This window comes from Lepidochelys kempii, chromosome 27, assembly GCF_965140265.1.
Source record: "Lepidochelys kempii isolate rLepKem1 chromosome 27, rLepKem1.hap2, whole genome shotgun sequence".
Lineage (NCBI taxonomy): Eukaryota > Metazoa > Chordata > Testudines > Cheloniidae > Lepidochelys > Lepidochelys kempii.
Window position 1 is genome coordinate 19486241 of NC_133282.1, and position 26636 is coordinate 19512876.

Here is a 26636-nt window from a genome sequence, read left to right on the forward strand (position 1 = left end):
AGTCCCAGCTGGAAAACCCCAACCAGATCTATGCAGCAGTTGGGCCGAACGGTTTCCCAAGGCCTGCAGCTGCCTCCCTGTGAAACGCTGGACATGGGTGAAACACTTTTTAAATACAGTGCCGGGCAGCAAGTGACAAGTTTGTGAAGTGAAATGTGAGAGAGGGGAGGGAGGGGTTAACCTGCATACACTCAGCCCCTCCAACCAAAGCAAAGCAGGCAACTATTAATCATCCGAAACCTTATATGCACATCTAATGGGATTTGCAGATGGAGACTTTTAAAGAAACATTGTCTGTATTTTTTTATAAAGGGAGAGAGCAGCACACAAAAAGGCTTTAATGTTTCCCTGCAACACTATGAAGTTATTTTTATTGCACTGTTAACAAAATTCCCCAAGTCTTGGATTTGGAAAAAGCCCTAAACCAGATCCAGAATTCAACAGATGTCAAATTCCAGGGACTAAAACAGGGGAAATAAAAGCAAGAGAGAACTTCACTGATTGCATTTGATTTAAGGGCCAATCATAAGGTAAAAAAAATTAAACCTGATATTTTTATCCAAGGTTGTGTGAGTGACTTATGTTGACTTTTTACAAAGAGGGATTTGCTGATATGTGGTTTCTGCTGCCAATGGCAAAGAATCATCCCTTTTTGTGTCCCACTTTCCAGAGGATTGTCAAAATGATACTTTTCTCCAAAGAAGTCTCTGGTTTTCATGCCAATGGGAGACACATTTTTCATCTTTTGTTGAAAGTTTTATAGTTTTTGTTAACAGAAAACAGATTCTCAGACCTTAAAGCCATCACAGTTGAAAGGATATTAGCAGGGAATCTGCTCTCCATCTCTTTCCCAAAGAGAAGTGGTGGCAGAGAATAGTCAGAACATGCCCTTCTGGAGAGTTATGCTAACGGTACTGTAACTTGTCTCAGGGCTGTAAACTCTAGCACTTTCTACACTGTATAGTTACATATATAATATTTCCATAGTCTGCCAGCAGTCATCTCCCACACTGGTTTCATAAGGCCTTGCTATATTGTTAGTCTAAAATATATAAGTGACTTTCAGGAAGAAATAACATTTAGCAGGTGCTTGTTTTCAAATGGGACTTCAGAGAAAAGTGGTAGTATTCTGTTGCCTTTAACATGTCACTCAGGAAGGTGAAAGACATACAGCCTAGATAATGGCATATAACATGGCTTTTCCTTTACTGATAGACCACAGAATACTGAAGTCCTTAGTGATTCCTTTTGGAACCCAGTCCCTTGGTGAATGTGACCTGGAGAGTTCAGCACCAGAGTTACATGATCTCTGGCCAGCTTGTGCTACGGAACATGGATGTTCTACTACATAGCTGGGATGATGCATCGTGGAAGAATATTATCACTTACCCACTGGGCTCCTGGACTTTCTTCAGAAACATAATTTTGCTGCAGTTAACGCATTGAAATTCAACACTAAGGTGCTTACACTATATATGGCTTGTTGCAAGAAAAGATGTTAGACATTTTGGGTTTGTCTGCACTGCAATAAAACACCTGTGGCCAGTCTGTGTCAGCTGCCTTGGGCTCGTGGGGCTTCAGCTGCAGGGCTATACAATTGCAGGGTAGACATTTGAGCTTGAACTGGAGCCTGGGCTCTGGGAACCCCCAAGGGAGAAGAGTCCCAGAGCCCAGGCTCCAGCCTGAGCCTGAACATCTAGGCTGCAATTGTATAGCCCTGCAGCACGAGCCCCATGAGCCCGAGTCAGCTGACACGGGCCACCCATGGAGTTTTACTGCAGCAGGCTTACCCTTTGTCATCTTGCCTATCTAGACTGTAAGTTCTCCAGGGCAGTTCTCTCACTGTGTACCTGCACAATGGGGCCTTGCCTTTGTTTGGGGTCTCTATGAACTATTACAATATGAATAATTAATAATAACGTTTGAAGATTGTAAGTCACATCAAGCAGACAATGCAAACTGATTACAGGTCTGATTTTTCTGGCCATATCTCAACCAGGGCTCACATTAGTTAGTGATTTAATACTACAGATAGCAAAATAAACAAGCATTTTAAATCCCCTCTCCTCCAGCATCTTGGAACTAGCAAGATGATGTCAAACACAGTTTCTCAATCTCTTTGCTTTTATGTTGCATCCCATTCCCATGCTGTATTTTCTATATTTGGATGTAAGCTCCTCTGGACAGTGACCTTGTCATTACATATCTGTGAAGGTCCATGCTTACCTATATAAATAAATAATTTATTTTCTGAGGAAGTGGTTTTTACCAACGTATACCAACTTGATGCTGATTCTTATGACTGTAGGTTCAGAAATTAGAAGCAGTGATTGGAATGTCTGGATGTCATGTTCTGAGATTCTTTAACATTTTAGGTTGTTTTTTGTAGTGCATTTGCTTTTTGAGATGGCATTTGTAGCTTGTCTCTAAGATCCTTGTGTAAATATCTTAAAGGGGCTTATTGGGATAGGTGAACCATGAAATTTTAATCAACAAACAAATTTGGAGCCACATTTTCAAAACACTCCCTACAAATTCTAAGATACAATTTTTGGTGGACAGCTATGGGCATGTGAACAAACCAAAATTTGTAGGTGTAGAAATATAAATGCACAGTTACCATTTGTACATGAAAACTGGGAGCCAATTAAAAACTCTTTCATTTATGGAAGTTTTCTTTTGAAAGGATGCTATAATTTCTTGGCTAGATAGTGCTTTGAACACATGGAAAGCAGATTATTCTCCCAGCAATTCAGAGCTGGAAGGCTGGTGCCATCTGGAATATTGCCGTGAATCAAAATGACAGTGTAGGTTCAGAAAACATCCAGAAAACAAGAAAACAGAGGCTGCTCCCTCTGAACTATTATTTCTAATAATGCTGAAACCCTGGTGAGATGATTTCTGCCTTCATTGCCTGGGAGCTCAGTCTCTTCCCCCACCCCTGACTTCAAAGAACCACAAGGGAAATCATAAACATGCATTCCACTAACCCACTGTTATAGGTGGGCTATGTTCTGTGGTGCACTGGTCTGGAGCCAGAGTCAGGTGATAAGGATGAAATTAAATGAGGAAGCTCTCTCTTCAGGTTCATTTGACTGGAGTTTGATTGCAGACATGAACGCACGTATTACTGGTAATTGCCAAATATGTTATAGCATCACTTCTTCCTAAGTGGTGCTGAGACCTTTTCTGGCCCTCTGAATTGCATATGGAGTGGGAATTATTTTAAGGAATCAGAGGAAAGGGAAAATGCGTGTTCACTCTGGTTTCTCCTAGTTCTTCAGTAGTGGGCCTATTCCAAATAACCCCAGGCTGGTCTAGTGAAAAATGCTGGGCTTTCCAATCAATAAGGAATAGCATCAAATCTCACTCTATTTTTCATGTGATCCTTGACCTTTAAGATACTAAATATCTGGTCACTGATTCATCCTTTAAGAAGAGCTATTCTTACTAAGGGCGTCTCTTGCTGTATTGTAGCTCAGTTCTAGCTGAACTTTACTACATGCTTTTTCCTCCCGTCAGTGAGTTCAAAGCAAAATCATGCTTAGTCTTGGAAAGCTGGTGCCAAGACTGAATTTATGAATCCTTTAACTGTTAAACATGATAGTCCATGGAGTTTGCAGAGTCCACAGGGACCGCTGTGCAGCATGAAGCACAAATGCGAAGACTATTTTTTAGGTTCTCAGAGCTTTCCTGTGTGGCGATAAGAAAGACACTGCATGTAATAGGTATGCTAGTGTCCATTAAAGCTCTTTCTGTTGAGCTGAGAGGCCTAAGTTCTATAAGTATAACTCAAAATGTGTTTATGGTCCTTATCTAAGGTAGTTATTATTACTGCAGTATGAGTGCCCCACAATCTTTAATATATTTATTCTCACAACTGCTCTCCCCCCAGAAGGTATAGACATTGCATCCCTGTTTTTAAGGGAACTGAGGCACAAAGACTAGGCCAGGATCACAGAGGAAGTCTAGGGCAGAGCAGGGAATAGAACTTTAGGTCTCCCAAGTCCTAGCCTATTGCCCCAACAACTGGACCATCTTTCCTCTCAGAATAAATTGATAGATAAGTGATGCACCCATGGCAGCGCCACCCACATCAATAGGTGGTCACATGCAAAGTGCTATTGACAGTGGGACAGTCACGAAGGAAGCAGCAATGAAAACTGCAGTGTGGCCTCAAGTGGATACATCTCCAGTGCTATTGGTCACTGGAGCGATCGATTGATCGTGTCTTGGCCATGGTGCAGGTTCTGATCTGGAACATGGAGCTGATTTTTTATTTGGTTGTCTCCACTGAATGCATCCAATGAAGTGAGCTGTAGCTCACGAAAGCTTATGCTCAAATAAATTTGTTAGTCTCTAAGGTGCCACAAGTCCTCCTTTTCTTTTTGCGGATACAGACTAACACGGCTGTTACTCTGAAACCGTCCATTTTTCTAATATGCTCTTTTCTGGGGAGAGAGCAAATGCAAGGTGCCCTCTGGGGCTCCTGGATCTGTGGCAGTGAAAGCCTCAGCTGTTTGTTGAAGCCTTTTTCCTAAGGGCCCAGCTCAAAAAGAAAGGCAAACCCATCATCCTTTTGCCTTAGCTTTCCACCATCACCCAAAACACTTTGTATGAAACCTGATGTCAATGGGAATTTTGCCCTTGACTTCAGTCATGATCAGGATTTCACCCCATAATTCCTGGTTTCAGCAAAGGGGAGAGAAGAGAAAACTTGATGGTTAGTTGGATTGGTCTAGTTGACTGAGCCAGGGCTGGTAGTCAGGTGTCCAGGGCTCTAACCCAGATGCTGTCCTTGATTCCCTGTGTGACCTTGAGCTAGTCACTTATATTCCCTGTGATCAGTGTAACACTCACCCACCTGTGGGCAATGTTCCCTCTAATTTTTGACAGGCCGTGTGCGTAAAAAATTTCTTCTGTGCAAATTGTTGTGCTTCTGTGCAAATTTTTGTGCGTGCGGTGTTTCGCCGTGTGCGCAGGGTTTAGGATCTGTGTGCACTCGCACATGTGCAAAGTTTAGAGGGAACAGGGCCTATGGGATGCTCGTTGGGGTCTATAAGTGGAAGGGGATCTGTACTGTTACACGTGGGCAGATAGTCCTAGCTGTGGATCACTCTAACCCCAGGATTCTAGGGGCTCCGTTCCCCCAGGAGTAGGTTTAGATTGTCGTTCTGCCATCTCCATGATGCTGAGTTTTGGGGGCTACATGCAGGTGAAGACGCGGTTCCTGCAAGTCACGCAACACCGTCAGCTAAATCACTTGGATTCAGTTTTCTGGATGGAGCCCTCCCTATTCTTCCTCTAGCTTTAGCTGTGTGAGGAGGGGGCAGCCTGCATTTCCCAGTGGTGAGAACCACTGGCCCGACATCACCCCGGCACCCTCTGCAGCTGGTGTTGTCAGTCAGCTGCTCAGCAGGGGCTGTTTGCCCTCTACATCTTCCTGACACTTTGCTCCCTGAAACAAGAAAAAACAACAGTCCTCCCCTCCTGCGAGAGCCCATTTGTTAGAGGGGGCAGCCACCTTTAACCTCCTGAAAGTCAACATCTCCCTTGTCAAGCTCCAGGCTGGGCGGGATGGATATCAGGGCTTGTAACAGGAGCTGCTTTAACGAGCTGAGTGCAGCTTTCCAGAAGAAGGCTTGGGGTTGCTTTTTCAGACTTTTTCTGGGGATTGTGGGATGTCCCTGTGAAGGGTTTTCTTTGTGTCCAGTGAGTCCTAGAAATAAAGGCTGAAGAGGACAGATTGTCTGAGGAGCCTTATAACCATGGATACTCCTCACTTACACACCAAACTTTATCCAAGTAACCTTTGGGATGATGAGGAGGGGATGCCATGTCATTCTTCTCCTTTGCTGGGGGGTTGGGAAGTCCCAAAAGGCAGAGCCTGTACAGCGAGTCCTCTCTCTCATTCTGAATGCAGACCTGAGTCACACTGCACAAACCCAGTTCCCTCTTCTCAATTCATATTAACGTTCATGTCACCCGGTAGAGCAGGGGTGGGCAAACTTTTTGGCACAAGGGCCACATTGGGGAATAGAAATTATATGTGGGCCATGAATGCTTATAAAATTGGGGTTGGAAGGGGTGCAGGCTCTGGAGTGGGGCTGGGGATGAGGAGTTTGGGGTGTAGGAGGGTGCTCTGGGCTGGGATTGAGGGGTTTGGAGAGCGGGAAGGGGATCAGGGCTCAGGCAGGGGGTTGGGGCGTGGGGAGAGGCTCAGGGGGTGCAGGCTCCAAGCAGTGCTTACCTCAAGCAGCTCCCAGAAGCAGTGGCATGTCCCTTCTCCGGCTCCTATGCATAGGCACGGCCAGGCGGCTCTGCACTCTGCCCCATCCGCAGGCACCGCCCCTGCAGCTCCCATTGGAGTGCGTAGGAGCTGGAGCAGGGCCATGCAAACGCTTCCAGGAGCCGTATGGTGCGGCCCCCGATCCTGCACCCCGGCCAGAGCCGTAGTTTGCTCATCCCTGCACTAGAGTGCAAACCAACAGTTACTTTTACCCAGAGGTCAGACTCTGAATTCTCTGGGGAAGAAACCACCTCATCCTGTGTTTGTGCAGCACCCGGTACAGTGGGGATCTTCTCCTGGAAGGGGCTGCTGAGCAGTTCTGCAGTCTAAGCCGATTCAGAGAGTGCCCTGGGGACGGTGCCGGGCCCTCACTGCTCCCCAGCAGGAATAGTGCAGGGCCAGTACGCCTTGCGAGGAAGTTCAACTCACAGGCCTTGCTGAGCCCCAGTGCTGTTGCAGGGCAGCAGGTGAGGCGCTCTGAAGGGCTTGGGCGCAGGATAGCTATGCTGCTTGGCTTGGGTGGGCTAATGATAGGGGTAGCCCAGGGGGTGGCGGGTCTCTGTCACATTCAGGGCCACAGGTGCAGGGTAAGAGGAGGGACAAAGTGGTTCCTCTGCCTGATGCCACAAGTCAGTTTGCTTAATGTCCTCTGCCTAGGAGGGGACCTCCAGGGCCATGCTATGGGGATAGAGTGCCATGTTTCAATGGTGAGAACCCCACAGGTGTATTAACTCTGCATGAAATCAATGGGGACCTGCTCAGCAGGTCTAAGTTGGGTTTGATCCTACTCAGGTAGCCTCAGACAGGGCAATGCTACTGCTGGTCTCTCTGTGGCTCCATCTACTCTCTGAGCTGGGTGTGTGATTCCCAGCTGGAGGAGACACACTCATGCTAGCTCCTATCCAGCTAATGCTCTAAAAATAAAGTGTAGCTGGGGGAGTGCTAGTGATGGAATGGGCTCGCTACCCAGAAGCCATGCCGGGGTCTGTGAGGGCCACAGATTCAGTGTGGCTAGCACCTCCTGCTGCTCGTGCTGCCACGGCTCTGGCTCGAGGAGAGCTGGCACAGTGTGTCTCTGTGCGCTGGGTAGCACACCCCAGCTTGACGAGTTGCCAGCCCCTATGCAAAATTGTCAGAGAAGATTATATTTTTTCAAAGGAGCCCCACACTTTCTGACTCCGGAGTTCAGGCACTTCATGCTGGAACCGCAAAATTGTCAAACCCTTCAACATTCCCTGTAGGGATAATTCTTTCCTACTGTAGCAAAGCTTCCAAACTGGAGGCTTCCCATGGTTTGTGTTTGAAGCTGGAGATAAGTCGTTTAGCACAGGACATGCATGAAACCTCCTCTGCCCCACAGTAGATTAAGACATTTGAAAAAGTCTCTCAAAATGTTTAGCACAAGTCTACTGAGAGCGAAGAGATAGTGGTCTCAGACTATTAGCCTGTGGGGAGAAGGGAACCTGAAATTAATTCCCCTGTAAAAAGGGTAATGGGGAAAACACCTGTAAGGAACAGATCAGTGAAACTTCCCAGAAGCATCTGGAACTGAAACCCAAAGAGGGATGTTTGAGATTAAAGAATTTCTTTCTAATTTAAAACTTCCTGTGTCCTGCAATCAGGATGGAAAAGCACTAGCTAAAGATTTATCTCATCTAGAGTCTGAGAAAAATATACCAGCGTGGCATGAACAAAACTAGAGGTGCACGAAATTATTCTGTTAAATTTTCTGACCTATTAAGTTGTAAGTTGTAACTTAATAGGCTCCTTTAATTTAAAAAAAGGCACCAACTTGGTCTGCAGCTGGAGTAACTGGGCTAGGTGTCCTGATGGGGGATGTCCACCAAGGCTATGGAATTTGGGGACGGGCCCTTGCTACTGGCACCACTCCTCACCTTTAGCGCTTGTGGGGTGGAAGCTGAGGTGAAACAATAGCTGCTCTTTTCTGCATTGCTGTCCCGGAAGTGACTGCTCCACAAGAAGAATGTTGCAGAAATTAAAGATGGAAAAAATCTTAATAAATCGTTTAGTCCCCAGATTGCTCCATGTGGAATGTTTTCTAGGGCCTTGCCCAGTTCCATTTAAAGTGTCCCTAGCAAAGAGATGTCCTACCTGTCCATTGTGTGTGTGTGTGTGGGGGGGGGGCAATTCTACACTGTCAGGATGTTTTCAAATATATACACTCAGTTTTCCATTTAACACCTTCATACCATCACTCCTAGTCACATCCCTTTGCATAATCCTAGTTAACTCCCCACCACCTAGGATGTTTAAAAAGTTTGTAGGCAATTACCATGCCCCCTGTTCTTTTAATCTCTCCTCTTAAATAAATCCCTCTAGCCTCTTAACCATGTTTGTGCTTCGCGGAACTCTCTTCAAGTTGCAGTGCAGGGACTGAAGATTGACTGGTGCCAAGTTGTCACTGCTGCCCAGTCCCTCTTATGGAGACAGGAAGCTACAGCCCAGCAGGGTGAGGCAGCTCAGCCAGCAAAGGGAGCAGCTGCAGGGAGCTGACAGTAATCTCTGCATATCTCCCATGCCTAGCACCTTCCTCATAGTAGTGAGTCATTTTTGGTGCTCCCGAAGTTCACTCTGTCCTAAGGGATAATACTGCTAACTACTACAGGGATATAAATGTGAGGTTTTTTGGGGTAAAACCCATTGAAGCAAGAAATTCAGAATGAAAGTTCAAACTGTGGTAATGACTCTCAGTTACTGACTGCACCATCTCTTGGTCTCGCATCAGAATCCCCCTTCCCCTTCCTTACGGCCTTGGAACCATGCTCAAGGACCCTTGCTTTGTTCTCCTGTCTTTCTGCATGGCACCATCATTTGCATTGCTTGACTGTGTAGGTCCCTCCCCATCTCTCATGAATGCTGAATTCTATTCCTCTCAGGTGGAGCGGCGAATTACACAAAACAAATGAAACTGGATTGATTGTCAAACTAAAACAGTCTGCAAATTCACTATCAGTGCAGCCATGCCACTGTGCCAGGTCCACACAGAAAACACCCTTCTGGTAGGAGAAATTGTCCTACCGCATAAATCCAGAATCACTGCTACAGCATTTCCCCTAGTGGAGAAACCCAAAAGAAGGTGACGCTGACAGAGCCAACAGAAGCAAGTAGCCATGAGGCGCTCTGCATTAGATTGTCATGTGGTAAAGAGAAATGTTGACAGAAACTTTCAAAGCTGACTAGGGATTTAGAGATTAAATTAATGGTGTTTCTAAATCCCCTAGTCACCCTGCAGTTTCCCAGCTCGCGGCTTCTGGACAAACTATACTGTTTTTTGGAAAAAAATGGCTACTGGGAAATGGGACAGAAACACTGTGAGATTTATGTAGTGAGGGAACCTTAAAAACACTTGAGGAATCTGCTCAGTTCTGAGTGTTGTGAGGATTGAGAGAGCTTCTGGTAGATAAATGTTTAACAGTATTGTTAATGAGCCCCAGCCAGGAACCTGTGGCCAGCACCATATCCAGCAACAGTCTGATACCATTTCCGATCCAAAACTGGATTCTTTGGCAGGAAGCTGTTGAACATTTGCTGGGAATTTCAGATGAACACCTGTATCCACTAGAGGAGTGACCTGCTCACCCACCTCAATGGCACAGGCTGCCCTACAGATTAGCCAAGCTTTCTGCATCCAGCCATTCCAAGGACGGAGCGTGGGAGATGTGTTTCCACTGAACAGCAGCCCAGACCTCCTGTTTCCACCCAGGGTTATTTTTCAAAGCCTTGTAAATTCTTGTTCTGTTTTTCTCTGAAGGTGACATGCCCCTGAGGAGGCTGGGAGCAAAGAGGCCAAGGCTCTTTGGAGCCTTTAGGGGTTATTTTCAAATGCGGGAAGGATCTCATAGAATTGGGGGTGAGACAACTCCCCAGGCCTGGGAGTTAATGCATCTAGGGAAGAGCAGGCCCTGCTCAATTTTGCAGGACTGAGCTGCTGTGAAAAGGGCTGGTGGATTTTTCTGAGGCAATAGATTGGAAAGTCATCTTGTTTTTATATAAAAAAGGAGCATGAATATCATACAGGCCTTTTAGTGTCTCCTCACCTCATGAAGAATTGTCCTTTCCACATAATTTTCAGATTGTTTCCTTTGTATTTTGAATTTTTTAAAAAACTGTACTCTGTTTATTTGACCAGAATGGCGCTGCATCTCAGGACCTTTACCCAGAAGCCTGAAATGTGGAGCAGTCCCTGAAACTGGTCACGATTCTCTGAGCTGTTTCATTGAGCAGGCCCAAGGCTGGTTGTCTGAAGGGAGCACTGTGGGGCTTTTGAAATGCCATCATTTCAGCAGGATTATGACTGAGTTCCTGTTTCTATACTATTCATTCAACTTTGGAAAGCAGACTTTCAAGTCTCTGGAAGAGACAAGGTGCATGAGGGAATATCTTTTATTGGACCAACTTCTGTTGGTGAGAGAGACAAGCATTCGAGCTACACAGCGCTCTTCCCCATGTCTTTGAGAGCACTTCCTACAGCAGCTAGTGCATGGTATTTTGGAGCAAGCAAAGCCTTGGGAAAATGAAAGTGGACACTCAGCTGATACATAGGGAGTTTGCACCTGAGAAGAATGGCTTTTCTGTATTGTGGAAAAAGGGAGAAAATCTGACACAAAGTCAACACATTTTTCACAGCTCCATCAAATGGGGCTTTATAGTGGTTCTGCACAGCGCTGCTGACAGGGTTAATTTAATGTGGCAGAATATCAAGTACTCACCTGGTTCAAACATGATTAGGACTTTACAGCAAGGCACAAAAAGAGTTAAATAGTGATTGAAAATATTGAAATTGAATCTGGGGCATTTTTTAATCCACATCTGGTGTCAAGACAGCTGGGCCTCTGGGCTCCATTGGCCGGTGCCATTCAAGTCAATAGGAATTCTGTAAAAAGTGAATTTCCATGTTTGCAGCAAATCTTTTTTAGCAAGAATGACTTTAGCATACGGTGCAAAAAGGGCTAAACTTGAAGTGAGCTCCAGCAGGGACATCCTGTGGTAGGAAACGGAACTGCGTGGAATGGTTTCCAATAGGTACAGCTGCCTGGAACAATGCCTGTGTTGTCCCAGCAGAGGAGTGGAAGCCAGTGGTGAGTCTGAGTTGCAGTACAATATGCTCGCCTCTGCAGCCCCTTCCCTGTCGAAGGCAGGGCTTTTTAATGATGCCCTCGAGACCTCACAGCTTCTCAGAGACTCTCAGCTCCTTCTATGAGCATACACTCATACATACCCTCATACACTCCCCCGCCAGTGCTCCTCTCTCCCCAAGGCAACTCACCTTCCCTAAGGTGAGCACAGCTTGTTTCTTGGCCCAGAGGCTGTCTCACAGATAATGGGAAAGTCCAGAGTGATACGGCTATTTGAGAGTTTAGAGTTTAACCTACTGAAAAGCGTATAAATTAGGGGATGTTCTAGAGGTTTGATGTTAATGCCAAAGCAGATGGGGATTCCCTCGGGCAATAGGAAATTCTCTAGCTAAAACTTTACCTTAGTGACAGACATAGAAAAGTCCGAGGCAGGGTTTCCATAATCCCTTTCTCCAAATAAAACCCCTTGCTCCAGTTCCCCTCTATTCTGCAGTGGAGAGTTGAGGATTCTAATGAGGAATAATACTCGTTTGCTCTTCTGTGGAATCTTTTGTATCTGAGGAGCTCACAGCGCTGTACAAACACGGAATGAATTAAAACTCCAAACTCAGTAAATCAGTATTTGACAGGTGGGGAAACTGAGACACAGAGCGACTAAGTAGCTCATTCAAGGTCATGCAGTGAGTCATAGATGGGGGAAAAATCCCAGGAATCCTGACGCCTGGTAGCATGCGCTAATCACCAATCACACACCTTTCTCCAATAGACCAAAAAGCATTTATTTCAGTGTTAAGGAACAAAACCACCCTAAGCAGTTATAAAAATCTAAGACTAATTTATAAATGAATAGTTCAGGGTCTTCAGTTCACCATGATATCCCCAGAGGAAGGGTGGATTGTCACAACCTTGCATTGCCATTGTATGGTATGTGATCAGTCAAGCCAAGTCAAGTCAAGCCAAGTCAAGTCAAGTCAAGCTCGAATGGCTGACATGCTGCATAACCTGGCTTTTTTTTTTTTTAAATTTGTCAAGTTTATTATAGTAGTGCATAGGAGTCAACCAACAATGGTGCCACATTGTACAGGCCCTGCACAAACAGAGAATGAGAGACAGTTCTCTGCCCTGAAGGGTTTACAGTAGAAATAGATAAGCCAGACAAAAGATCAGGGAAAGGGACTGAACACACAGGCAGCGTGAGCAGTGCTAGAGAAGAGGGGGGAAGTAAGTCACAGATTCAGCAAATCTCTTAAGCATGAAGTTAAATCCCATTGAAGTGAATGAGACTCAGGTACTTAAGTGCTTTACTGAATTGGGGCCTAAAGGAAACCAAGTGGGGCCATAGTAGGGAAGCTCCCCTGCAGAACAGTGGATAAAAGGAACTGTCTGAGGGAGAGAAACAGAGAGCACAGCCTGCACGGAAGAGGGGGCCAGGCCACAGAGAAGAGATGAGGTGGGGTAAGGGAGCTTTAAAGAGGAAATACCAAGGCCAAAGATGGGCTCTTTGGATCTATCTATCATTTTAATAGTTATCTCAGCATCCTTAAGGAATATAAGAAGAGAGAAAAGTGTAAAGCTGGGACTAATAGAGGCAATGTACATAGAAGGGGAAAATGATCTCTTAGCAATGAAAGTTAAATAGCTGTGTGGTTAAAGAGCAATGCAAAAAGACATTAGATATTGGGCAAAATGTCAGGAAACATTAACTCGCCTTTCGCTGTAATCCCATGTGACAAATTAGTCCAATTTCAAAGGCTGGTATTTGCAGCAAATTAATGGGGAATATTAGGTTTTGAAGGGAAGAGAATGTGAATGTAGGTAGTAAGATAAATGTACAAAGACAATGACAGCTATTTTGTAATATTGGTATCATATCATCAAGATGCATCTCATCACCACCCCGTGCCTCCCCAAACTCCCAAGAACAGAATTTTCTAATCAGTTCATAGGTATGTTTCCAGCAGAGATGAATGCGTGATGTGTAACTTCAGTGACATTAAGCTGCTGAGAAGGTCCCAGGGTACAGGACTTTAAAAGTCTGATGTGGCGCAATGACTGTCTATGGTTTAAAGGGTCATTTAATGCTTTTAGTCTCAGAGAGTTTTGTCAAATGAACACATTACAGCTTAAAGCAAATCCTTCTATTCCCTATTATCTGTTGTTGACTGTATTTTCATATATAAAATTCATCCGGATTTATTTATTCTTGTGTTTAGAATCATTTAGTTTGTTCCATTTTTGGCTTAAAAGGATAAGGATATTTGTTACTGGGAGCAGATGAGGATTTGTCCTTATTCAAGAGATACCATATGAAATAATTCTTACACTCCAGCCACAGAGCTCAGAAATAGATTAAGCTAAACTTCTGCCTTATCACTAACTGTTCAGGCTAGAGATTTGCCCCTGCTTTGTCGCATACTGCAGCACTCTTGATCCCTTTCTCATCTCATGGTGAGCAGCAGGGATCTCTGGAGCTGGGAATATCCACATAGCTAGTGCTTCCTTAGCACACTGCACTATCAGGAGCAAGAAGACACTGAAGGGGCAGAAAATATATAATTGATCAAAGGAATCTGTGGAATTCACTGCCTCATATTGGTAAATATTGTGGCTGCATTTTTAAAAAAGATCTGGATAATTTAATGATCATTAACACTGGAATACCATCCAGCTGCACCCAGATGTACACCTCATTCTCATCTGGTCAATTCCTACTGTTAATATTGTATTCTGCAAAGCTGTATATTGAGTGTTTTAAAGAAAACATCTGCTTTGTAACAGATTATTTGAAAGAACTGGTTTGATGGTCAGTGGGAATTTTGTGCTGCCCCACTCATCATTTTTGATACACTGTCTTATTTCACAGAAATGATTTGTTAGTTAAAAATAAAGACTCAGAATGTTAATGCAGCATCTGGCATTGCTGGAAGTGGCATTGTTCAGCAAATTCTCATTGCTATGGACTTACTGGGAACTGGATACTGTAACAATAACCGCTGGTGTTGATGGGTTCAGATGCCTGTCACATTACAGTGGCACTGGGCTTTGGAACCCTCATCTAGTTCAGATGACTGAAGCTGGGCAGTAAATTTCCTCTCCTCCCAATGCCATAGAGTGTTACACCTTTATTATATACACTAAGAGGGTTTGCCTTATTGGTCAGCTGGCCTAAATTGCTTTTTTTTAAAATGGAATATGTATCTTAAGTCCCCTTTCCTCTTTGTCCTCATCTAGAGTTGGGCATAGTATTTATTAATGAGTCATATTTGTTACACATTTAGCCCCTTTCCGGGTAGTGAATCATTTACAAACCAAGCCTGCTTTTCTCCTAATGTATTTGTAATTCATTAGCAGTTTCTGTACAGTTTGAACAAATAGTTTTCAGATTAGGGGTTGTTTGCTTTGCTGTTTCACTATTTATGTGAAGTTATTGCTCACCTAAGTCACAGGGTATATTCTGCTGCCTGATTTGATGGTGAAATATTTAAATTGCAGAATAACTAATAATGAATCATGCTCCTGCCTAAAAAGAAATATGCTCCATTTTGTGAAACTTTGAGGCTTCTCAGACATTCCCCCCATTTTCCCTGGATGTCTGAATCTGTAAATAATAAAAAAGTCTCCTGAAATCAAAGTTAGCAAAACTCAGCACTTTTATTTATGAAAACAAGCATAAATCGGTTCATTTGCTATTTGACCAGCTCTACACGGGTCTTTGTTAAACAGAGTGAGAAAGTCCTGTTTTAGGAGTGAAATAGAGAAGAAGGGTGCTTTTTTAAAGTGAACAGGTAGCAGATCCCTTTGAATTCCTCAATTTCTGCAATTAAAACGTTAGTTCTTGAAAACACTTTCTTTCCCTTGGTTAACCAGAAGATGCAGCACTATTAGCACAGACAGAGATGGAGCCCCTTTGAAATGTCACAGCACTGAGGGAAGCACAAAATGTCATATTCTGAGACACTTGTTATAGAATCTCACTTTTCCCAATCTTCATTTCATTTTCTAAACTACAACTGAACGGTGGAGCTGGGAGATCATACTCATTCTTGACAACTTTGAAGAGGAGGAAGAGGTAATGATCCCCCTTATTCTCTGCTAGTGTTCTCAGTCTAACAATACAAAGTAGAACATTTAAATAGCGTCTCTTGCTCACTGCTTCTCTCACATTCTCCCTTCATCCCCCACTTCTCTGCCATCCATCCAATTTATTCTTCTATCTTCTACTTTTATCCCTCTTCTCCTGCTTGGATTTTCAGGCTCTTTAAATTTCTTTAGTTCCCCACTAAATTTTCAAAGCATTGTGTGTGGTTTTAGCCACACAACTCCCATTAAAGTCAGTGGGAGTCATTAAAGTCCACAGGCTCCGTATTAAAGTCAGTGGGAGCTGTGCAGTTAAACCCCTCTGCAGAGCCATGGAGCTTTTTCCTTCTCCATGGTCTTTATTCAGTAGCTTCATTTGAGACTTTACTGAGGTTTAATGTCTGACTCGCTCTGCAGCTGGGAGCTGACATCACTATCTCAAGAATTCTAATTTAATGATAATGTTTCTCTTAGAACTAAGTCAATATTTCCGGTATTAATTAGATTTGATGGCTTTATAGTAGTGGGAAAACAGTTTCGGGTACAGGAAACACCAAACTGTGTTCAGAGCAACTGATATGACAATTTATCTTAAGGACAGATAGGATCAGCAGTGGAAAAGAGGGGGACCATAAATATAATTTGTTATAACTTGGGGAAAATATTAAAAGGAAGATAATTCTGTATGGGGGGAAAAAGAAACATTAGTTGGAAGCATCACAATCACATTGTACAGTGAAAGTGCTGCAAGATTTTAACTCTCTGAGAGAGACATGGGCATCATATTGCTGTTTTTATTACTATTAGATTTTCAGCCCAAAGGATTGGGAGTTTTGGGTAATGGTGGGATAGACACTACTGGTAAAATTAATCCTTGCTATAATTTTACTGGACTCAATGGAATCACACTAGACATGAGTTAGGTGACGGTCCCATCTGTAAGAATGAGTGCTTCATTATTACACAAATTAAATTTTATTAATTATTATATGGAGTAAATTACCAAAGTCACCTCCATTTGGTCATTTTCTGTTACGTCTGGAGAAGAACAAGAGAGTATCTGTCATTAAAAAGAGGAACAAAGAGTCAGCCTAACTTCAATACATGGAAAGATACTGGAACAAATTATTAAATAATCAATTTGTAAGCACCTGGAGAATGATAGAGTTATAAGGAATAGCCAACATGGGTTTGTCAAGAACAAATCAGGCCAAACAACTTAATTTCCTTCTTTGACAGGGTTACTGGCCTAGTGGATGGGAGGAAGCAGCAGATGTGATATATGTTGATTTTAGTCAGGCTTCTGAAACAGTCCCACATGACATTCTCATAAGTAAACTAGGGACCTGTGCTCTAGATGAAATTATTATAAAATCAAATGCACATTCACAAAATGGGGGATATCTGGCCAGGTGGCAGTACTGCTAAAAAGGATCTGGGGGTTATAATGGATCACAAACTGAATATGAGTCAAGAATGTGATGCAGCTGCAAAAAAGATACTAATATCATATCGGGGTGTGTGTGTGTATCAACAGGAGTGTCATATGTAAGGCACAGGAGGTAATTTTCCCACTCTACTCGGCACTGGTGAGCCTCTGCTGGAGTACTATGTCCAATTTTGGCCCCACCTTTTTGGAAAGATGTGGACAAATTGGAGAGAGTCCAGAGGAGAGCAACAGAATGATACAAGGGTTAGAAAACCTGACCTATGAGGAAAGGTTAAAAAACTGGGCACGTTTAGTCTTGAGAAAAGAAGACTGGGGGGTGGGGCTGCTAACACACTTCAAATATATTCAGGGCTGTTATAAAGAGGACAGTGATCAATTGTTCTCCATGTCTAATGAAGGTAGGACAAGAAGTAATGGGCATAATCTGCAAGAAGGGAGATTTAGGTGAGATATTAGGAAAATCTTTCTAACTCTAATGATAGTTAAGCTCTGGAACAGGCTTCCAAGGAAGGTGGTAGAATCCCCATCCCTGGAGATTTTTAAGAACAGGTTGGATGAACCTGTCAGGATAGTCTAGGTTTATTTGGCCCCGTCATGGTGCAAAGGGCTGGACTTGACATCTTGAAGTCCCTTTTAGCCCTAAATTTCTATTATTCTGGGTTACAAATATTAATGTGTTGCGGCAAGAATTACCCCAGCTCCTCATAACAAAAACCATTTAATAAGGGATGAAATGTGGTGATGACATAAAAACTCATGGCTCTGGCAGATGGATAAGTGAATAATGCTATTTGGGCTGTGAAAAGGGAGTCTATAGCAGAGAAGCTGGCATCCATGCATTCTTTTTTCCATAATAAAAGTCATTAAGCCAAATTCCCTACACTTACAAATTGACAAAACTCCCTTAAAGTCAGTGGAGCTGCACTAATTTACACTAGAAGAAGATCTGATCCATTACCTGTAAGGCTGGATATGGGTCATTTGGTTAAATTGTGTTTACTGCAGTGTAATTATTCTTAGACTCATGCAATATTCTAGCTGGATCTGCATGCCCTCTGTGCCCTTTCCTTGGCTCTGCTTATAACCACCTGGAGTTGTGCCTGTGCTTTATTTGTCTTTAAAGCTTGCCATTTTCTTCTGTCGTTAAGAAACTAATAGGAACATAAGAGAGAAAGTACGTTACCCCTGGCTTCAGATCCAGTGACTGCAGGAAGCAAGTGTGTTCAACAGCATCAGTGGCTGGGAGCTAAGGGAACAAAGATCTCTGCTTACAAGTCTAGATACCATTTCTCACATTTTAACTTTGTCTCTATTATTTCAATTTCCTTTTGGATTTAAGGCCTACTACCTTGTAAAGATTAGGAATCCCCTTCCCCTGGAAGGCCATAATAGTAAGCGAAGTCTTGGTTTCACCTTTATTCTTAGAAGCAGGAGACCATTTGACAAACACATTTTATTGCAGCATATTGCAATCTACATTGACATTGCTTGTGCCAATTAAGACTGAGAGTAAGAGCTGAACATCACTGAATATGGGTCCTGGTCAGGAGGCTCCTGAGTCTGTGTAGCAACAGGCAGATTTTTAGGATCAGCAGATGAGGAGTTAAGCATTTATGGTGGGCAAATTTATTAAAAAATACAAAATTAGCTCAGCTTTTGGCAGATTTTAACGCTCATCTGCTGTTTGCATCAGACCACACTAAAGAAACAGGAACCACAGCATCCCCAAGGAGCAGCTGGGAACAGAATGTTCAACCTCTTCAAGCCACTTTTTGTAGATTAACAAATCTACATCTATTTACACACATACAATACACACATATTTTGGGAAGGGGGGTGGCCATGCATTACATGTGCATTTTGTGTGTATGTGCATGCAAAGAGAATGAAGCATCTTGGGGAAAAACAGGAAAAAATCAGTTTAGAGAAAAATCTGCCAATTGATGATCTCCTTGTCCTGTTTCATCCCCTCTTTTTTTAGTGCTAGAGATATTTGTATTTAATCAAGATCTGTATTTAAGAGCTCATCTGCTGCCATTATCCAACATAATCCTGTCTGCAGGAACTGGTTGAACTAAATGCAAATAAACATACATCCAGTAGGGATTTCCAGAGGAGCTAAAATTCAGCCTTTGCTGAGGGCTAAAAGAAGGCATATACACCACTGAAGTCCCTTAGACTTTGTGCTGCCCATCTGTATAATGGTGAATTTCACTCAAAATAATTAGTATATATTATTTCTCCAGAGTCACAAATGTGCCCCCAGGATCTTACATTTGAAGTAGAGATAAGAGGCACAAGGGCTGTGGACAGCCACTGGAGCATTGTTGCCATCTCATTTTATCATGAGTCTCACAATATTTGGTGTTTTTCTTAAAGCCCAACCTCCTGGAGCCATACTAAATGATAATCTTGGCTTTCATTAAAAAAGTGTCGAGCCTTCATGGTTGCAGAGAAAAGCTGGAAAAAGCGACCCCCTAAAAGCTCAACAACCAGAAGGCAAATTAAAAGAAATAAAAATGAATTATTTTAAAAAATCTCATGATTTTTGTATTGTTGGGGTTGGCAATAGTGTTGGGGTTAGCAGTACACCACTGAACTCCAAGCTCTGAGGCCAGCCCATATTCTGTGTGTGTCATTGCTCTAAGAAACTCTGCTGAGAACACAAAGCTCATTTAATCTAAGAGCCACAGAGCCAGAGCAATAAGGATATAGTTCGGTCCTTTTACACCTACTTCTCCAGTGTTGCTGTAAAGGAATTGTGGTTTGTTAATAGAGAAGTTACTCCCTCTACTGGCAGCATGTAGGAGTTCAATATCAGCGCGGTCCACACTGGTGGGCTCCATTCTACTAAAAATCAGAGAAACAATATTATCGGTAAAGTTGTAAAATGTCTCCCAACAAAACCAAACTAGCACTTGTAGCATAAGGGCTTTAATGCTGCTGCTGCTACAGGATTTTATTCAAATAAAAAGGAGTAAAATCTCTGTTAGCTCTGTGTTTAAAATTGAAGGTCTTTGTTGTAATTTATAAACAGCTGATGTTCACATTCACAGCAGATGGGGCCAATTCAGGGATATTTGAGCTCACAACATACAGTTTTTGTGATGTAGCATATAGTAATTTGGCTGAGACCTCCTGACCCATCTCTCTCTATCTGACACTCACATTCATACTCTTTCTCACACATTTCACAGACAAGGGTCCACTGAATGGATTCAATGGGGCACCTGGGGAATTCCATTCCCAGCCTCTTGGATCAAATTGCAAGGTGCTTGTTAGTAATAATAGCAGCCATGCAGCAAGTCGGGGCTCGGAGGTGAGTTAAAGACTAGGGCTGCCAGAGCAGAAGAATGACTTTGGCCTGTCAGTGCCCCTCAAGCCAAAGAGCAGGCACAGCTCTCCTAGATAATATTTAGTCCTGCCTTGAGTGCAGGGCTCTGGACTAGAAGACCTCTAGAGGTCCCTTCCAGTCCTATGATTCTATGAATCTGTTGGCTGTGAACATTATTCCATTACTGTAAGAGCAGATGTTATTATGCACTGGTATCATGCTTGGAGTGTTTTTTCAGGAGTTATAAGGCCATGCTGTCTCTAGTATTATTAGCTTTTATTGTGCCCTCAGTGAGGCTAGGTTCAGGTCAGCCTTCTAAACAAGTGAATTCTGGAGGAAACTTCCCATTTAGAAATTGTTCTTTTTTTTTTTAAAGGGGGTAAGAGTTGGATGAAAGTAGGGGAGATATTGTTATGGGCCCTCTTTTCCATAAGGACAGAAGATTGAGCAAGGTGGATTGAAAGAACCACGGAAACTAGAATTTTAAAGTCTTAGGTGTGAAATGGATCTTAATCCAAGAAAAAAAAATCCTCGGGCCCAAGGAGATAAGATCAGGTGAAATGAAGAAGGAATCTTTACACCATAAAACTAAATCTGATTAATGAGACATACGGGTCACTTACATTAAAGCTGCAACTGGCGATAAATCATTTTTGAAATGAAGATCTGAAATATTCGTGTATTCCTGGCAAAATAGGCAGATGGAATTAAATGTATAATACTAACCCATGAAGATTATTTATACAGCCACCTCTCATATAAATCTGCTTCACCTTGGCCCTCAACCCCACTGAAAATTATAACTATTATCAAGGGCCTCATTAGAACACAGCAGAAAGTGGCCGGAGGATGAGTGGATTTGAAAGGCTCTTTGCTGTTGTACGTGCTGTAGGAGCCTTGCTATACCAAGATTATGGATTCAGTATTTAACAGAGCATATTCTAGAGGTAGAGTATGCAGGAAATGCCAACAGTCTTGTTGATATTCCCCCTGCCAAGCATTCCCTTTGTGGGGTTAAGTGCCGCTGTGCTTTTTAACTCAAAATGAAGTTTGTCGTTAGAGCCAGGCCAGAATTTGAGTTATGGTGGCATCTTGCTAAGTGGCAAATTAAAATTTTTCAACTTTTTATTGGAAAACAAACAGAAGCTGACAAATTTTTAACTGAAATTTTTCAGTTGCTGAAAAAAATTTGCTTTTTGATGAAAACCTGAAAATTCTGGTGGAAAATTTTGTTGAAAACATTTTTACTGAAATTTTCTATGGAAACAAAAGCCATTACCCAAGCAGCTCTAATAACTAGTACAGAAACTTGATAAAGATGGTAAGGTGTGAACCAAACAGTACAGTGACATGGTCAGATCAGCGAGCAAGGAAGGTAATTTTGTCAGGGCGTCTCTGGATGGTCTAGATGGGGAGGGATAACGGATTTCAGAGAAGGCAAGCTGGTCACAAACAAAGAGAGTTTGATGTTATCAGCATACCATCATGGAGGTTTATTCACAACACAAACACAGGGAATAGCAGGAGAGGCTGTAGGTTGGGATTGAGGGGTATCAGCAGAGCTGTATGTAGGATCCCAAGGACTGGCTAGCAGTACCTAGCACAATGGAATCTTGGTTCAGCTACCTAAACTTTCCCCTGCAAGTTCAACCAGATACAGGATTCTTCTTCAGTTTCCGTTCTAAATTATTGTGAGGTGTTACTATTCAGTATGCATTATTTAACAGCTTCTACCAGAGGTGGCTGCATTTCAGCAGTCAGACACGTAATTCCTACAGATACGGGCCTTGCTCCTAATTGTTTTGTGCAGGGATACCCTGGTGTCTGCATGGAGCCCCCAGTTCAGCACTGGGACCAAAGTTTGTAAATCAGTTGGTAAAGTGCTTTGTGTCCTTCTGGATGCTGTAGCAGGGCTGGAAGTGGGGATTGAGCAGCATTGGCAGAGCCATATTTGGGAAGCTTGTGTAGCATCATGCCGAGTCTATCTAGTGCTGCTAGTCTCCTAAAATGTGCTCTGTTCAGAATTGTGCAAGGAAAATCCTGTGTTGTTAGATTTTCCTAATGTTGGGCCAGTGATGTCTGTATTTTTGTTAAGGGTTAAAAAGCTCACCTGGATCAATAAAAGCAATTAATAAATGTTGGTACCTAGAGGGTTACAGATAAATCCATCCTATTCAATAAGTTCAGTGCCATAAAACAGCTTTTCTCTTTTAATTCTAGAGTTAGTTTGATAGTAAATGTGAAGAAATTAAAAAAAGGTGACTTACTAATTGCCTGTAAAATAAAAAGCAGATGGATTCTTTATTGCAGTTGAAGGAAGTTGGTAATATTAAGGTAAAATGTCAAATAACAATTGATTTTTCTCACACATAAAGGGGCGATTTATAGCTTCCTAGTTACTACAGGAGAAATTATCTGAAGTTCTAAAAAGTATAAGGCTAAATAAAGATGAAATCATAGGAATTTTTCTTCTGCAACTACAGGATGTGACTTACATACCATCAGGAGCAGCCTGTGCTCTACACTAGGACCCTCTGGATATGTCTACAAGCATTTTGCAGTGAGAGGGAATGAGTGTCCCAGCCCAGGTCAACAGACTTGGGGTAGTGGGCTCATGATAGCGCCCTAAAAATAGCTGTGTAGACAGTGGTTAGAAGTTGTGGTTTAGGCTGGGATTCTGAAGCCTACGGCACGAGGGTGGGTTTACATAGTAGGATACATAAAACCAGCTATTAAACAGTAAAAACACTATAAAGGAGAAGTTACACATTCATTTGTAGATTCATTCCCCACAATCTCCAGCCGTTTTGATACTTAGCTTTACCAGCCAAATTCCAGTATCTTAAGATGAGCACTCAGATACAGCCTAGGGTTGCCAGGCATCTGGTTTTCGACCAGAACGCCTGGTCGAAAAGGGACCCTGGCGGCTCCGGTCGGTGGTAAACATCCAGTTGGTGGGCAGCAGGGACCAGGGGCTAAGGCAGATGCCATGCCTTCCCTGGCTCTATGTGGCTCCCAGAAGCTGCCGCCAGGTCCCTGCAGCCCCTAGGTGCATGGGAGGCACCGCGCACTGCCTGCACCCCAAGTGCCGGCTAAGTAGCTCCCACTGGCCAGGAACAGTGACCAATGGGAGCTGTGGAGGCGGCACTGTGGGTGCGAGGGCAGCGCATGGAGCCTCCCTGGCCACCCATGCTCCTAGGGGCTACAGGGACCTGGTGGTTGCTTCCTGGGAGCCGTGGTAAGTGCTGCTGGGACCCTGCACCCCCTGCCGTACCCCAACCCCCTGACCCAGCCCAGAGTCCCCTCCCACACTCCAACCCCTGCCACAGCCTGGAGTCCCCTCCTGCACCCAAACTCTCTCCCAGAGCCCGCACCCTGCAACCCCCTCACACCCCAACCCCCTGCCCCAACCCAGAGCCCTCTCCCATACCCCAAACCCCTCATCCCCAGCCTCACGCTAGAGCCCTCACACCCAGCTGGATCCCTCACCCATCTCCAGCACTCAAACCCCCTGCCCCAGCCCTGTGAAAGTGAGTGAGGGTGGGGAAGAGTGAGCAATGGAGGGAGGTGGGATGGAGCGAGCAGTGGCTGGGGTATCAGAGAAGGGGCAGGGCAGAAGCAGGGCCTTGGGAAAGGGTGGGGCAGGGTGTTTGATTTTGTGCAATTAGAAAGTTGGCAACCCTAATAGAGCCCTGTGTAAATTCAAAAGCGTGTCTCTTTCACGAACAGAAGTTGGTCCAATAAAAGATATTATCTCACCTACCTTGTCTCACTTAGATACTGTGGTAGATGTCTTAGATCCGATAGATCAGAACTCGGAACTCTGGGCAGCCCCTAGGAAGGGTGATGTTAGCCTGTCTTGTCCTGTGGCCTTATGACAACAAATGACTGAATTGGTGCAGTGCCAGGCCACTTTCAGGAACAGATCTGACTAAGAAGAAAGAGATTCAAATACATCATCATTCTAACGCACTTGATAGCATTTTGGATACACAAACCTTATCCTCAGCAAAATACTGTATTTGGCATCTACAATTTCACTTAACAAAACTGACAGTAATATTTACTACACAAAATAGATGGTAAATAGCAAGGATGTTGCCCTGGAAATGATACATTTGAAACATTAATGATAAGTGCACACAAAAGAAGCTTCCCTGTTCATACACTATCTGGGTAGTGAGCTCCTGGAGTGAGTGAGTGTGTGTGTGTCACACTCTGATTTGTGTTTGGTTAAAAAGCTCTGTTGTATATTGTCAGAATCAGATTTATGATTCCACTTTTCTACATTTTCAGGGTTTGTCTGAGCAGAATTTTCAATGAGGCCACTAGGTTCAGCTGAGCTTTTCTGTGCCTGTCAAGTGAATCATGTATTTCTGGTTAAAATGACTGTGAAGTTAAAACTCAGGCTCTTTTCTAAATAAGTGAGCAACAGATACATGTAAAATGTACTGAAGATGGAACAGTATGCTCTCAGTAGTTTTATGAGTAAGTTTCTAGTAAATTCAGTGGAGATGCCCCAGGGGCCGGGAGTTTTGTACAGTTCTGACTGGCTAAGCTAGTGAGGCGGGGGCAGGAGATAGAAGTTCACAGGAACACGGAGATCTGGGTGAAGGGTCGGAATGTGGGGGGAACACATGGCTTGGATCAGGGTTATACAAAACCTGGTGCCCCAGTCACAAGACAGCAGTTAATAACCTTTGATACCAGTGGCTACTGTTAAAACATATCCTATCTGTCCTGGCTGAGAGCACCAAGTGTTACAGTAAGTTATACCTGGATAGATTGCTACAGCTGAGAGTGTTGGAGAATCTGTCTCCTGACTGGTAAGTGTGATTCCTGGATTTTGTAGGATATCATAGACACAGCTGCTGACAATATGTGTGTAGAAGTGGGCTGGAGTGTTAAGAAATTAAAAATCATGATGTTTTAAAAGCAGATATTTTACTCAGATTTCCAAAGGAGATTTATTTAGAGACTGGGGACTTTGAACCGAATTTCACACTCTTATACAGCCTGATTTCTACTAGCTTTATGCAAAGAGCCACAAGAATGATTAAAGAATTGGAAAAGATGCCTTATAGTGAAAGACCCAAGGAGCTCAGTCTAGTTAGCTTAACGAAAACAAGGCTGGGGTGACTTGATCAGTCCACAGATAACTACATGAGAAACAGAAATTTGTTAATAGAGGGCTCTTCAAGCTAACTGACAAAGATGTAAAAAGATCCAACGGTTGGAAGCTGAAGCTAGGCAAATTCACCCTAGAAAGAAGTACAAATTTTTAACAGCAAGGGTAATGAATCATTGGAACAATTTGTTAAGGATTAACCACCACTGGACATTTTTAAATCAAGATTAGATGCTTTGCTAAAAGATCTGTTCTAGTTCAAAAGGAAATAATTTAGGAAAGTCCGATGTCCTGTATTACACAGGAGGTTAGACTAAATGGTCACAGTGGTTCCTTCTGGCCTTATAATCTATTGATCTCAATGGTCAGAAGAGACCAAATTATAACTCACATTCATTTGACATTTGATGAAATGAGAACAATTTTTCCAAGTCCCATCTCTGTTATATCACAGAATGTTGAAGATTTGATGTTTAGTTAGGATTTCATGTGGAGTAGCATGGTAGGCATAGTGGCTGCATGCTCAATGCTGAGGCTAGCTTAAATTTTTTAGTATTTCTTTGCCATTAGTTCTCCATGTTCATGGCAACAAATGACAGAACAATCTTGTTATTTCAAGCCCCCTCCATCCAAAGTCTGGTTCTGTCACTCTGTCAGTGTGCACCTCGTACTGCAATGGCATTCATCCCACACTCCATCTATTCAAAGGTTTGATCCTGGTTATGTATATCTCAGATGGATGCTTACCTCTGTGTGCATGTTTTTCAAAGCTTTTTGTCAGTAAGATTTTTTTTTTGTCTGAGATATTGTCTATGACTAGTGTTCATTCCCTGCCCTCATGACCATGGAGAGAACAGAAGTTCTGCATTGCCCCCAGCATACTCATAACACTTGTAGCTCTGCATTCAGACAAGCTATAATCAAATCTCAGCTGGTTACCTACTGGACTCAGAAAGGAATTTTTTTACTCAGTGCACAATTGGCCAGATGTATTCTGGGTTTCTTTCACCTTCCTCTGATGTATCAGTGATTGGCGAGAACTGGAGGTAGGACACTAGACAGGGAGAATCAGTGGTTTGAAGTGGTACCAAGAATTCCCTTTCTTAGATCCCTGGCTGCTGTGCCTTGCTCATATGGTCAGGTCATAATGATTGCTAGATTTGAGGTTGGGAAGGAATTTTCCCTTAGATCAGATTGGGAGGAACCTTGGAGGTTTTTCACTTTCCTCTGCAGCCTGGAGCACAGATCAGCTGCCGGGTATA

At 43.3% G+C, this 26636-nt stretch overlaps 1 long non-coding RNA gene across 1 annotated transcript; it reads right to left on the bottom strand.

Annotated features, from left to right (window-relative positions):
• Positions 1 to 14978: 14978 nt before the first annotated feature.
• Positions 14979 to 24151, bottom strand: LOC140903987 (uncharacterized). Its single transcript, XR_012156402.1, has 5 exons — positions 24010 to 24151; positions 20870 to 20931; positions 19648 to 19762; positions 18096 to 18158; positions 14979 to 16522 (listed from the first exon to the last, which is right to left on the bottom strand). It is a non-coding gene; the product is annotated as an uncharacterized lncRNA (long non-coding RNA).
• Positions 24152 to 26636: the final 2485 nt, after the last annotated feature.